This window comes from Malus domestica, chromosome 06 (assembly GCF_042453785.1).
Source record: "Malus domestica chromosome 06, GDT2T_hap1".
NCBI lineage: Eukaryota > Viridiplantae > Streptophyta > Magnoliopsida > Rosales > Rosaceae > Malus > Malus domestica.
Genome location: NC_091666.1, coordinates 14,470,869 through 14,483,696, shown reverse-complemented (window position 1 = coordinate 14,483,696; position 12,828 = coordinate 14,470,869). Strand labels below are relative to the sequence as shown.

Sequence of the window (12,828 nt, the reverse complement as noted above, 5' to 3'; positions counted from 1 at the left end):
CTTGTCTTTTATTTTCTTTTCAGCCCATTTTGTTTGAAATTAATCCTACAACAAAATTAACTGTACATTAACACAAGGTAAAGTAAAATGCCACAATTTTAACACAAAAACATCCAAAGACTTTAGAAATGAATGGTATAAATGCATGAAGTATATGACTGATCAGCGACAAAGGTTTCGATGGGCTAATGTTTGTGCGACGTTTTTTGACTTTGCGCGACAAAGGACTTGGATTGCGCAAACTGTTTTTTGTACTAGTGCTTCTTTAACTGAAGTATGACACACACGTTATAGTAGACACTAACTTTATTAGAGAAGTGGTTTGCATATGGTCTACTAAATTTGGTCACCCTAACATTATCCATTGAAAATATTTTGTTTGTCTATTTACTTGATTGCAGGGCAATGACGATGGTATGACTGGTGCATGACTAAAAATAAATTTCGACTGTAATATTTTAGGCCGTCCCAGTCAATAGGCTCCATATTAGGCCTGACATTCATTTTATAATATTTTAGTATAACATAAGGCTTATCGACTGCTTTGGTATAAACGAATAAATTAGCGAGCATTACTAAGTCTGGTATTAACTCCAAAACTCCAGCTCCCCAGCAGCTAGCGTTTGGCTTCTTTTCAATTTTCTGTGCAAGAAATGCAGGCACATTCCAGCTCGATCCATTGCTATCTACAATATATAGTTGCTCATGTACGGTAGACTAACACAAAACACTCGCACTTCGGAGTAGTTCTTCATCGAAACATGGAGAACTGAAAGTGTCTAGTGCTGCTGCAGATTGCATGTCTGCTCGGCTTAAGTTTCCTGTTTTGTTTATCGGTAGCAGCAGCTGCTAATACTCAAACTTACGTTGTTTGGGTAAAAAAGCCAGTCCAAGATAAGTTTTTTTCAAAATCTCATCAAGATTTGGAGAGTTGGTACAGACATTTTTGCCCGAAACAGTTGCAGACTCCAACGAGGTGACGAAGCCACAAATGGTTCATACATATCGCAATGTGGCCACTGGATTTGCAGCAAAACTGACTGCAGAGGAAGTAAGAGCAATGGAGAACAAAGAAGGGTTTGTGTCTGCTCGTCCAGAGAGGATTCTGCCCTAGCACACTACTCACAGTCCTAACTTCTTGGGATTGCAGCAAGGATTAGGAGCCTGGAAAGGAGCAAACTACGGTGCAGGTGTGATCATTGGAGTGTTGGATACTGGGATTGGTCCTGATCATCCTTCGTTTAGCGATGAAGGAGTACCACCTCCTCCAGCTAAATGGAAAGGCAAGTGCGACTTCAATTGACCGGTGTGCAATAACAAGCTTGTCGGTTCACGAAACTTCCAAAGCGGACAATCTACTGGAGGCCCTCCAGTTGACGATGAAGGCCATGGCACCCACACATCCAGCACAGCTGCAGGAAATTTTGTGAAAGGTGTTGTTCTGATGCAGACATTTTAGCTGCTATGGATACTGCTGTCGAAGATGGCGTTGCATCCTCTCCCTCTCACTTGGCGGTGCTTCATTTCCCTTCTATGACGATGCAATTGCAGTCGGTGCATTCACAGCAATTTAAAAGGGAGTTTTTGTCAGCTGTGCAACAGGAAATTCTGGTCCTGACTACGAGTCTTTATCCAATGAGGCCCCATGGATACTCACAGTTGGAGCAAGCACCATTGACAGAAGCAAAAGAGCAACAGCACTCCTTGGAAATCATGGAGAATTTGATGGCGTATCTTTGAACCAGCCTAAAGATTTTAATTCGACATTGTTGCCTCTTGTTTATCCAGGTGTGAATGGCGATCAGTCATTATCTTTATGTGCTCCAGGATCCCTTGGAAATGTTGAAGGGAAAATAGTGTTGTGCGAGGGAGGAAGAGGAAGAGTTGCCAAAAGGGAAGAAGTGAAAAGAGCTGGTGGTGCTGCCATGATTTTGGCAAACCTAGAGGCTGGTGGCTACACCGTCTTAGCTGACGCTCATGTTCTTCCTGCGACACATGTGAGTTATGCTGCATGGTTGATGATCAAAGCCTACATAAACTCAACCGCAACACCTCAAGCCACAATCTCGTTCAAAGGCACTGTCATTGGAGATCCTCTAGCTCCCCAAGTCACTTTCTTTTCATCAAGGGGACCAAGCATTGCAAGCCTTGGAATTTTGAAGCTTGACATCATTGGACCTGGTGTTAGCATCCTAGCGGCATGGCCTGTTTCTGTGGACAATGCCACACTTCCCAATCCTAAGGCAACATTTAACATGGTTTCAGGTACTTCGATGTCATACCCTCACTTAAGTGGCATTGCAGCCTTGCTCAAGAGTTCCCACCCAGACTGGTCACCGGCTGCCATTAAGTCTGCAATCATGACAACGGCAAAAGTAAATAACCTTGGAGGACAGCCCATAGTTGATGAAACACTTAAACCAGCAGCCATCTTTGCCACTGGTGCAGGCCATGTTAACCCTTCAAACGCAATTGACCCAGGGCTCATCTATGACATAAATCCAGCGGATTACATTCCTTATATGTGCGGTTTGAATAACACAAACGAACAGATACAGGTTGTCACCCAACAAACAGTGAACTGCTCGGAAGTGGGAACCATCCCAGAAGCACAACTAAACTATCCTTCATTTTCTATTATAATAGGGTCATCTGATGAGTCTAAGTCTCAGGACTATACAAGGACGGTGAAGAATGTTGGGCCGGCTAGCTCAACTTACAAGCTGGATCTTAATGTGCCACATAAAATGGGCATGAGTGTGAACCCTGAGGTGCTAACATTCACAGAGGTTAACCAGGAGATTACATTCAGTGTGGAGTTTATTGCGCAAGAAGGGACTGGGAAGGATGGTGTACTGTTTGATCGGGGGTATCTGAAATGGATTTCTGATAAGCACTCTGTTACTAGCCCCATCTCTGTGATCTTTGACACATAGGAAAATATATCACAAGAATGCAGAGAACGATAGAAGGAATTGAACCAAAAAAAAGTGCTACTCAAGTGGTGCCATTTTAGTCATTCAAACCCTTTGTATCATTGCTTACATACTGTTTGAGCAATAATTGAAATTCATAAAAGAAGTAAATGGAATCACAGATTGCTTGCAGTTGTATCAGCTGATGGACAAGAGTTCTTCGGTGTTTTTTTTCCTGGATAGAACTAATAATTTAACAGCATTAACCGATATACAAATTTGGGGATTGCTTAGCATAATGATAAAAAAAGTCAAAGTGCTTCAAGTAAAGTCTTCGAAGTTTTACATAATACATACCTCTAGCGTGTGCAAAGAAGCCAACCGAGCAGCTGATCTGGTCACTTGGATAATTTTTAGCACAACTCGAGGCCAGCTCCAAACCCTGCTTGAGCGATGCTCTTCGAACCCCTTTCAAGAAATTCTGAATGCGCCCTCTAGAGGCTAGAAGTTTAGAAGTTGAAAAAAATGGACTAAAAATCTGTGACATCCTTCCTGAATCCTGATGAGTACGTCAATCACTTATGAGATTTGAATCTTACAGATAGTGAGATAGGCATGACCACACAACAGCGCACAGAGTACTCGAGTCCAAAAGGCATACCAGCAGCATGTCGGCTGTCATTCGTTTTCTGTTACGTTTGGTCCGAGTCTTCAAGACATTTACAAGAACTGAAAAATGTTGGCCCAGCTTTCTCACTTTACTACGTTAGGGTTGTTCCGCCACAAGGAGTTGACATCCGTGTAGAGCCCGATGTAGTTGCATTCACGGAGACAAAGCAAACAACAACGTTCTCTGTGGCATTTACTTGAACAGGTGACAGTACTTGGGATGCAAGAACATACAGTGGGCACAACACATAGTGCCGTGCGGTGTCATCAGACGTTTACAAGGACATTGACTAATGTCCTGCCTCTTCATAGTACCATGTTTGGTTTGTTTAACCACCTAGAGTAGACATCAGTATAGTGCCTCGTGTGATTGCATTCGTGGACGTTATGCCAACAGAAAACTTCTCAGTGACATTCACTCCGACAGTACTCGTCATGCAAGCAACCCATTTTCTGAAGGATATCTAATAGGAGCATATTTATGCGACTTAGTGAGCTTGTTCTTGTGCATTTAAGTTGTGTTTTCTTGGTTAAATTAGTCTTTTAAGCTATTTTCATGTGTTTTCAGGTTTTAAGGGCAAAGTATGCAAAGTAGTGCATTTTGGAGCCTTTTGGGGCAAAATTGAGCTTGGAATGGATATCACATGCTTGGAACGAAAGGAATGGACGAGATTGAAGGAGTCCTAATTGAAGAAGGATTCCAAATCAATGGAGGAGTCCTAGTCAAAGATGGATTCCTAGAAGAATGAGGATTCCTACTCAAACAAGGTTTCCTACTTGAAGTAGGAAAGTTAAGCCTAAAGTTTCCTATTTTGGGTTGATCTTTCCTAAACATAGATGGCCTGAAATTCCAGAACATTGAAGGTTTCTTAAGCATTTTTGGACACAAAGAAAGGTTCTACAACATTTTCCTATAAGTGCCACACCAATTTCAGCAAGGAGATCCTTTTTCCTTGCCTTGCAAGGCATTCTAGAAGCCTTATCCTTTCTTATCTAATATGCCGCACCTTTTGGCCTTTTCCCTTGGGGATTCTGATTGTTTAAGCCTTTTTCCTTATGGATTTGGATTTTACAAGTCCATATCTGATTTCCCTAGGGTTTTATGTGCCTATATATATTGTTATTTATGCCTTGGCCGAACTACCACCTTCCATACACATCAATTCACGCCAGAAACATCTCCCCATTCTCTGCCGCAGCCACCACCACCATTCTTCCATAATTCCTGACCAAAACCACCCTTTGCCGCACCACCCATCCATCCTAAACACCACCATACTATCCCTCATCCATTCTACACCATTCATAACCCCAAAACCTATCCCCAGGCTTTGTGCCGCAGCAAGGAGGAAGGAGAAGTTCGTGGATGCACCTGCTGTCCAAGTTGTCGCGTCTAGGTGTTGTCTTTCTTTGGATTTCAATGTCTACATTTATTTATCCTTGCTTTGTGCGTATGAGGAACTAAACCCCCCAGGGCTAGGGGGGATTCGAAACCATGTTCATGCTTGCTATATAATTTGATTACTTTCAGTTGCGTTTCATAAGTTGTGAATTCAATTTGCTTATCTATATGAATTAAAACTAATTTGTGTGTGTGGGTTGAGAGTGCACGCTTAATTTTCATGCATAAATCTGATGCTAAGATATAAGGGATTTTCACCTAATCGTTATGAACTTATATTCAAGAGTAGTAAAGGTTGCTAATCACAATCGTGTTTAGTAAATTCTTGGAATAAGTTTCATGCAATTCATAGTAACAAGTGCCTCGTCAATGCTTATGATTTTCATAGAACTTAATGATTCTTGCTTGTATCTCTATTATGCAATTCATGTAGGGAACTTGTGGGGAATGCTTTGGGTTGTTGTATGCAATCATCCAATTCAATAACTTTAGGAAACTCTGAGGGTTAATTAGTGCAATTCACGGTTAATCTGGGGCGTTGAGGATTCATAGTTTATTGAAAAGCAATTAGAAATCGTTTTGTATGCAAGTGTGACATGTGGAGAGAAGAACCTCCTAGATAGCCAATCATCCATCTAATTCACCAAATTTCGTTTAAAATCTGTTTAAGTCTTTCTTGTTTAATTTCATTTAATTTTCGTCCAAAACCAAACTCCCTTTAGTTTAGAGTGTCTAACTAGTTAGAATATGTTTTAGATTGTGTTTTTAAGTGTTTTGAGTCAAGAAAACCCAAAAATTTGTCCAAAGGAGTGTTAGAGTTCAAATTTGCCAAGTTTGTGTTTTTAGGCAGATTTGAGTGTTTTTGGGTTGTTTTGAGTCTTTGGAGTTGTTTTAGTGTTTTCTAGTTTAGTTTTGCATTCTTTGAGTCTAGTTTAGTGTTTTAAACTTTGTTTTATGTTTTTGAGTCAGTTTTAAGTGTTTTAGCAATCCCTCCTAATCCCCGGCCTAGAACGATCCCTACTTACATACTTTGCTACAATTGAGAAAAAGAGGGTTTAATTTGTGTGCTTATATATTTTGCACCAAATTTTTGGCGCCGTTGCCGGGGATTAGCAAAGTTGCTAATCCCTTGGATCTTTTATTTTGTTTTGTTTTAATTAATTCCAGATTCTGACCTTGCTTTTTTTTCTTGTTTTTCGGTACTAGTTTATGACTCGGAGTTCTCATCCAGTTCGTGAACATATCTTGGACTCTGACGACGATTTCGAGCGAGAGTTGAGACGAAAGAGGAAGAATCCAGAACCTAGTGCATCAAGTTCACATTCAGAGGCCGAATCTGAGTTTGAGGAGGAGGAACCCACGGCAAGAGTGGGTGAAGTAGTGCAAGACATGGCAACGGACAACCGAACGATCAAGGAGCTTTCCGCTTCAGAGTAGATAATGCTGCACCCCTATGCATTCAATATCCCACGGCTACTCAAGGCAAGACCGAAGAGTTCGAGTTAAAGTCAAGCTTGCTGCACCATATTCCGAAGTACCATGGGTTGTCCATGAAGGATCCCAACAAGCACTTGAAAGAGTTCGAGGTGGTGTGTTCAAGCATGACTCCCATCAACGTCGACGGGAGCATATTGAAGATGAAGGCTTTTCCCTTTTCTCTTATGGAAAAGGCAAAAGATTGGTTGTATGAATTAGCTCCCGGAACTATCATATCTTGGGAAAGCATGAAACGGGCCTTCTTGGAGAAGTTTTTCCCAACTTCTCGAGTCATTCTTCTACGAAAAAGGATAAGTGAAATACAGCAAGATGAAGGTGAATCTTTTCCTACTTATTATGAACGTTTTAAATCTCTTGTTGCTTCTTGTCCACAGCATCAAATGAAGGAGGAGCTTCTTCTACAATACTTTTACGAGGGGCTTCTACCAATTGAACGTCAAATGCTAGATGCCTCAGCGGGAGGAGCCTTGGTGGACAAGACCCCCATGGCTGCAAAGACATTGATTGCTAATCGAGCATTGAATGCTCAACAGTACGAAGGTGTTGGACAAAGGAGCACCCCACGGCAACACCAAGTGAATGAGGTAAGTGCTATTTATGAACTTCAAAATCAAATGGTTAACCTTACTACTCTTCTTTCTCAGGTTGTGGAGGGACCAAAAGTACAAAATGTGGCTGTTTGTGGCATGTGCTCCATGCAAGGACATCTCACGGACAAGTGCCCACAATTGATTGAGAACGGAGGGTGGGAGACACTCAATGCCGTGGGTTTTGGGCAGCAATACCAGCAAAGAAATGATCCCTTTTCTAATACGTACAACCCGGGATGGAGGGATCATCCAAATTTCAAATGGAGAGAACCCTAACAAGGTCAACAACAAAGTGCATTTAGGCAACAACCCCCGAGTTTCTATCAAAAACCGTTTGCACCCACATAACCTCAAGCACAACCCGCCCAAAACAAATTAGGTTCGTCTATTGATAATGATCAGATTTTTCAATTATTAACTTCTATGGCGCAAGGTATGCAAACTAGGGACAAAAAGGTGGACGAGTTGGAGAAACATGTAGGGCAAATTGCGGAGTTCATGGGACAATTTCGAGAGCAAGGCAAGTTGCCTAGTTCAACCGTTGTGAATCCGAAATGAGGCTTTGAATCTGCCAAGGCAATCATGCTAAGGAGTGGAAAAGAAGTTGGAACTAATCCACAACCATCTAAATCAGCCCAAAGAGAGGACGAGAAGTTGCAATTCGAAGAGGAGGATCAAGCCAAGGCCACGGCAAGGAAGGAAGCACCCTTGCCGCAGCCTCCTACACCCCCTAATCCATCCAATCCGTCCACCATAGGTAACAAAGTTCCAATTCCAATTAATTCTAACGTTATTCCTCCAAATGTACCCTTTCCTAGCAGATTTTTGCAAGCCAAGAACTAAGAGGAGGAAAAAGATGTTCTGAAGACGTTTAGAAAGGTGCATGTCAATATCCCACTCCTTGATGCTATTAAGCAAATCCTTGAAGTATGCCAAGTTTTTTAAGAAGCTTTGTACAACAAGAAAACGTATTCGGGAGAAAGAAGTGGTACATGTAAGCGAGAATGTCTCTGCAATGTTACAAAGAAAGCTGCCACCTAAATGCAAAGACCCCGGTAGCTATACAATTCCTTGTGTTATTGGCAATACTAGATTTGAGCATGCTATGCTAGATTTAGGTGCATCAATTAATGTCATGCCATATTCTGTTTATGCATCTATGAATCTAGGAGAGCTTAAAAATGATGGTGTGATTATTCAATTAGCCGATCGATCTAATGCATATCCAAAAGGAGTGTTGGAAGATGTTTTGGTGCAGGTAGACCACTTGATTTTTCCTGCAGATTTCTATGTGCTTGATATGGAGGATTCAGCCCACTCTTCACCATCACCACTTTTACTTGGATGACCTTTCATGAAAATGGCTCAAACCAAGATTGATGTGGCCAAGGGAGCAATAACTATGGCATTTGGTGGTGATATGATTAACTTTAAGATTTCTGAATATGTTAAGAATCCTAATGATGTTCGTTCTTGTTGTGCCATTGATGTAATTGAAAATATAGGGCAGGAATGTTCAACAATAATCAAGAAGGATGTTTCTCGCACCACAATCAAGGAAGGACTTGGAGTAAAGCACAAAGAGCACGCCCTTACCTTCAAATCACCAAATCTGGTCGAGAGTATCCCTTGTGCATCTGTTTAATGTGCTGCCACTTCATTGCAGCACATGGGTGAGCCATTTTCTCCAATTTCAATTCCCATTTCGAATAATAGGTTGTTACCTTGTTTGGTGCAAGTACCTAGGTGCATTCAACGTGGTGGGAGAGTTCATGTTGATTTAGGGAAGCAAAACACCAAAATCAGGAAGGATCATTATCCCCTTCCATTCAAAGATCTAAAGCATGAAGTGGTTCGTAGGACAAGTTGTAAAGGAAGCACCCCTCCATGTCGTGGGGTCCAATAAAGCTTCACAAGGAGTATCGTCCGGCTGCAAGACGTTAAAGCAAGCGCTACTTGGGAGGCAACCCATGCATTCAACAAAGGAAGACCTAGGAACCACTCCAATTCCAGATTTGCGTTCCTCAACCCCTTCTCTTTGTTGTTATTTCGTTTATGTCCTGTGGAATTCTTTAGTTGCTGTTTGCTTATTTATGTTTTGTTTGTGTAAGTTTATGCTTGAAACATTGAGAACAATGTTTGATTTAAGTGTAGGGGTAAATAAGTGCTTTTGATGCAAATTCGTAGGATTTTATCACCCATAACTTCCAATGTTGTTCGTTGCTATTTTTAAGTGGTTTTTAAGCTGTTTTGATGCATTTTAGTTTGTTTTACATAAAAATCCGAAAATCCCAGAAAAAATTGAAAAATTGTTTTGAAAAAAAACAAAAAGAGTTGTTTTGATTTGTTTTTGTGTATTTGTTTGTGTCTAGTACCTTCCAACACAATGATGAGGATTCGGTTTTTAATTGCATGAATGTTAAAGAGAGTTATAAATATGGATGAAAGTTTGATTTCCTCTTTGGTTTATGCTTGGTTGTGGTTATAACTTATGAATTCACATGCAATCATAAAGGAAAAAAAATTAGTTTTTGTAACATGCTTGAAGGAAGGAACTCAAACTAACGCTACAACCTTGTGAGACTTGAGCCTAAACGTTTATTTGGAGAGTTAATAATCTGTGCATTGTTGTTTTCTAAAGTCGTTGCATGATCTCATTATTCTTTGCTTGGTTACTACTTAGAAGGCGTTTAATCATTTAGTTCCAAGTGCTAGAACTCATGCCCAATTCATTCAAAGCATGCTATTGATTTGCATAACACATATTCAAGATGAAGTTGTGTAGTGACCACCACCAAAGCCACATTGCCGTGTGCCCTAATTCATTATATGTTTAAGTTTAGCCCCGTTGAGCCTTGTGTAGCCTATATTCTTTGTTAACCCACACTATCCTCACCTAGCCTAGATTAGGACCATCCATATCCTTGTTCTTGAAGCATAGTAAAGCACGACTCAAGATGAATTCCTTTTGATCAATGTATTGCAGAAAACAAGTGTGGGGGAAGGGATGTGTGTGTGCCAAAGATTTTCAGGTGGCACGGGTAGAAAAAGAAGAAAAAAAAAAGAGAAAAAAAATTCGTGGAAAATAGAAAGAAGAAAAGAAAAGTTGTGAAAAGTATGGAAAAGAGTGAAAAAGATGTGAAAACAAGCTCTAAAGTGTGGTTGTTGAAGAAAGGGTCCAAAACGCTTGAATTTGGCCTTAAGTGTTGCATGAATCTTCCCTTTGTGTTTAAAAGTTGATTTCTGCATTCTAAAGTGAATTCTAAGTTTTAATTTCATTACTTTGCTTGCTATTGCTTTAAGAACGTTTGTTATCCCTATCCTTTATTTGTTAGCCATTACCCTTAGCCCCGTTACAACCCTTGACTTCTATTTTGAGTGTTATGTGTTTCAATTTGTGGAGTTTGAATTTGGTATGAACATATGGTGTCACTAGTTCTCTCATCTAAGTAGTAGCATTCCATTCATGAGATCATATCTAAATGCTTACTAACTCCGGAAATTGCTTTCTTTGTTATACATATATGTGAGCGTTCGTTTTCATGTCTACATCAATCTTCTCACATATAACTAGTATAGGGTGTGTAGTTAGAAAATCTGAGTGAAAATTAAGTGCATATCTTGTAAGGAATTGAGCAAATTCTCTAAGGCATGTTACTACATTCAAAACATCATTTTAATTGGTTAAATGTGAACTAGTAAGTGGTGACTATGATTAAGTATGTGCTCAAGTGTGAAGCTGACTAAAATCTGTGGGGATGATGATTTTTAACATGTCATGTGCGTTGGGAATCCCTGAGGCAAACGTTGGAAGGTTTAGGTTTTGTTTGTTTGTTTTGTTTCGTTTTGTTTTTCTTTTGTTTCTTTGTTTTGCTCGAGGACTAGCAAAAGCTAAGTGTGGGGGAATTTGATAGGAGCATATTTATGCGACTTAATGAGCTTGTTCTTGTGCATTTTAAGTTGTGTTTTCTTAGTTAAATTAGTCTTTTAAGCTATTTTCATGTGTTTTCAGGTTTTAAGGGCAAAGTATGCAAAGTAGTGCATTTTGGAGCCTTTTGGAGCAAAATTGAGCTTGGAATGGATATCACATGCTTGGAACGAAAGGAATGGACGTGATTGAAGGAGTCCTAATTGAAGAAGGATTCCTAATCAATAGAGGAGTCCTAGTCAAAGATGGATTCCTAGAAGAATGAGGATTCCTACTCAAACAAGGTTTCCTACTTGAAGTAGGAAAGTTAAGCCTAAAGTTTCCTATTTTGGGTTGATCTTTCCTAAACATAGATGGCCTGAAATTCCAGCAACATTGAAGGTTTCCTAAGCTTTTTTGGACACAAAGAAAGGTTCTAGAACATTTTCCTATAAGTGCCGCACCAATTTCAGCAAGGAGACCCTTTTTCCTTGCCTTGCAAGGCATTCTAGAAGCCTAATCCTTTCTTATCTAATATGCCGCACCTTTTGGCCTTTTCCCTTGGGGATTCTGATTGTTTAAGCCTTTTTCCTTGTGGATTTGGATATTACAAGTCCATATCTGATTTCCCTAGGGTTTTATGTGCCTATATATATTGTTATTTATGCCTTGGTTGAACTACCACCTTCCATACACATCAATTCACGCTAGAAACATCTCCCCATTCTCTGCCGCAGCCACCACCACCATTCTTCCATAATTCCTGACCAAAACCACCCCTTGCCGCACCACCCATCCATCCTAAACACCACCATACTATCCCCCATCCATTCAACACCATTCATAACCCCAAAACCTGTCCCCAGGCTTTGTGCTGCAATAAGGAGGAAGGAGAAGTTCATGGATGCACCTGCTGTCCAAGTTGGCGCGTCTAGGTGTTGTCTTTCTTTGGATTTCAATGTCTAAATTTATTTATCTTTGCTTTGTGTGTATGAGGAACTAAACCCCCCTTGGCTAAGGGGGGATTCGAAACCATGTTCATGCTTGCTATATAATTTGATTACTTTCAGTTGCGTTTCATAAGTTGTGAATTCAATTTGCTTATCTATATGAATTAAAACTGATTTGTGTGTGTTGGTTGAGAGTGCACACTTAATTTTCATGCATAAATCTGATGCTAGGATATAAGGGATTTTCACCTAATCGTTATGAATTTATATTCAAGAGTAGTAAAGGTTGCTAATCACAATCGTGTTTAGTAAATTCTTGGAATAAGTTTCATGCAATTCATAGTAACAAGTGCCTCGTCAATGCTTACGATTTTCATAGAACTTAATGATTCTTGCTTGTATCTCTATTATGCAATTCATGTAGGGAACTTGTGGGGAATGCTTTGGGTTGTTGTATGCAATCATCCAATTCAATAACTTTAGGAAAATCTGAGGGTTAATTAGTGCAATTCACGGTTAATCTGGGGCGTTGAGGATTCATAGTTTATTGAAAAGCAATTGGAAATCGTTTTGTATGCAAGTGTGACATGTGTGGAGAAGAACCTCCTAGCTAGCCAATCATCCATCTAATTCACCAAATTTCATTTAAAATCTGTTTAAGTCTTTCTTGTTTAATTTCATTTAATTTTCGTCCAAAACCAAACCCCCTTTAGTTTAGAGTGTCTAACTAGTTAGAATATGTTTTAGATTGTGTTTTTAAGTGTTTTGAGTCAAGAAAACCCAAAAATTCGTCCAAAGGAGTGTTAGAGTTCAAATATGCCCAGTTGGTGTTTTTAGGCAGATTTGAGTGTTTTTGGGCTGTTTTGAGTCTTTGGAGTTGTTTTAGTGTTTTCTAGTT

At 40.0% G+C, this 12,828-nt stretch overlaps 1 pseudogene; it reads left to right on the top strand.

The window, feature by feature from the left end:
* The first annotated feature begins 405 nt into the window (after positions 1 to 405).
* LOC103400756 (subtilisin-like protease 3) lies at positions 406 to 2,936 on the top strand (annotated as a pseudogene).
* Positions 2,937 to 12,828: the final 9,892 nt, after the last annotated feature.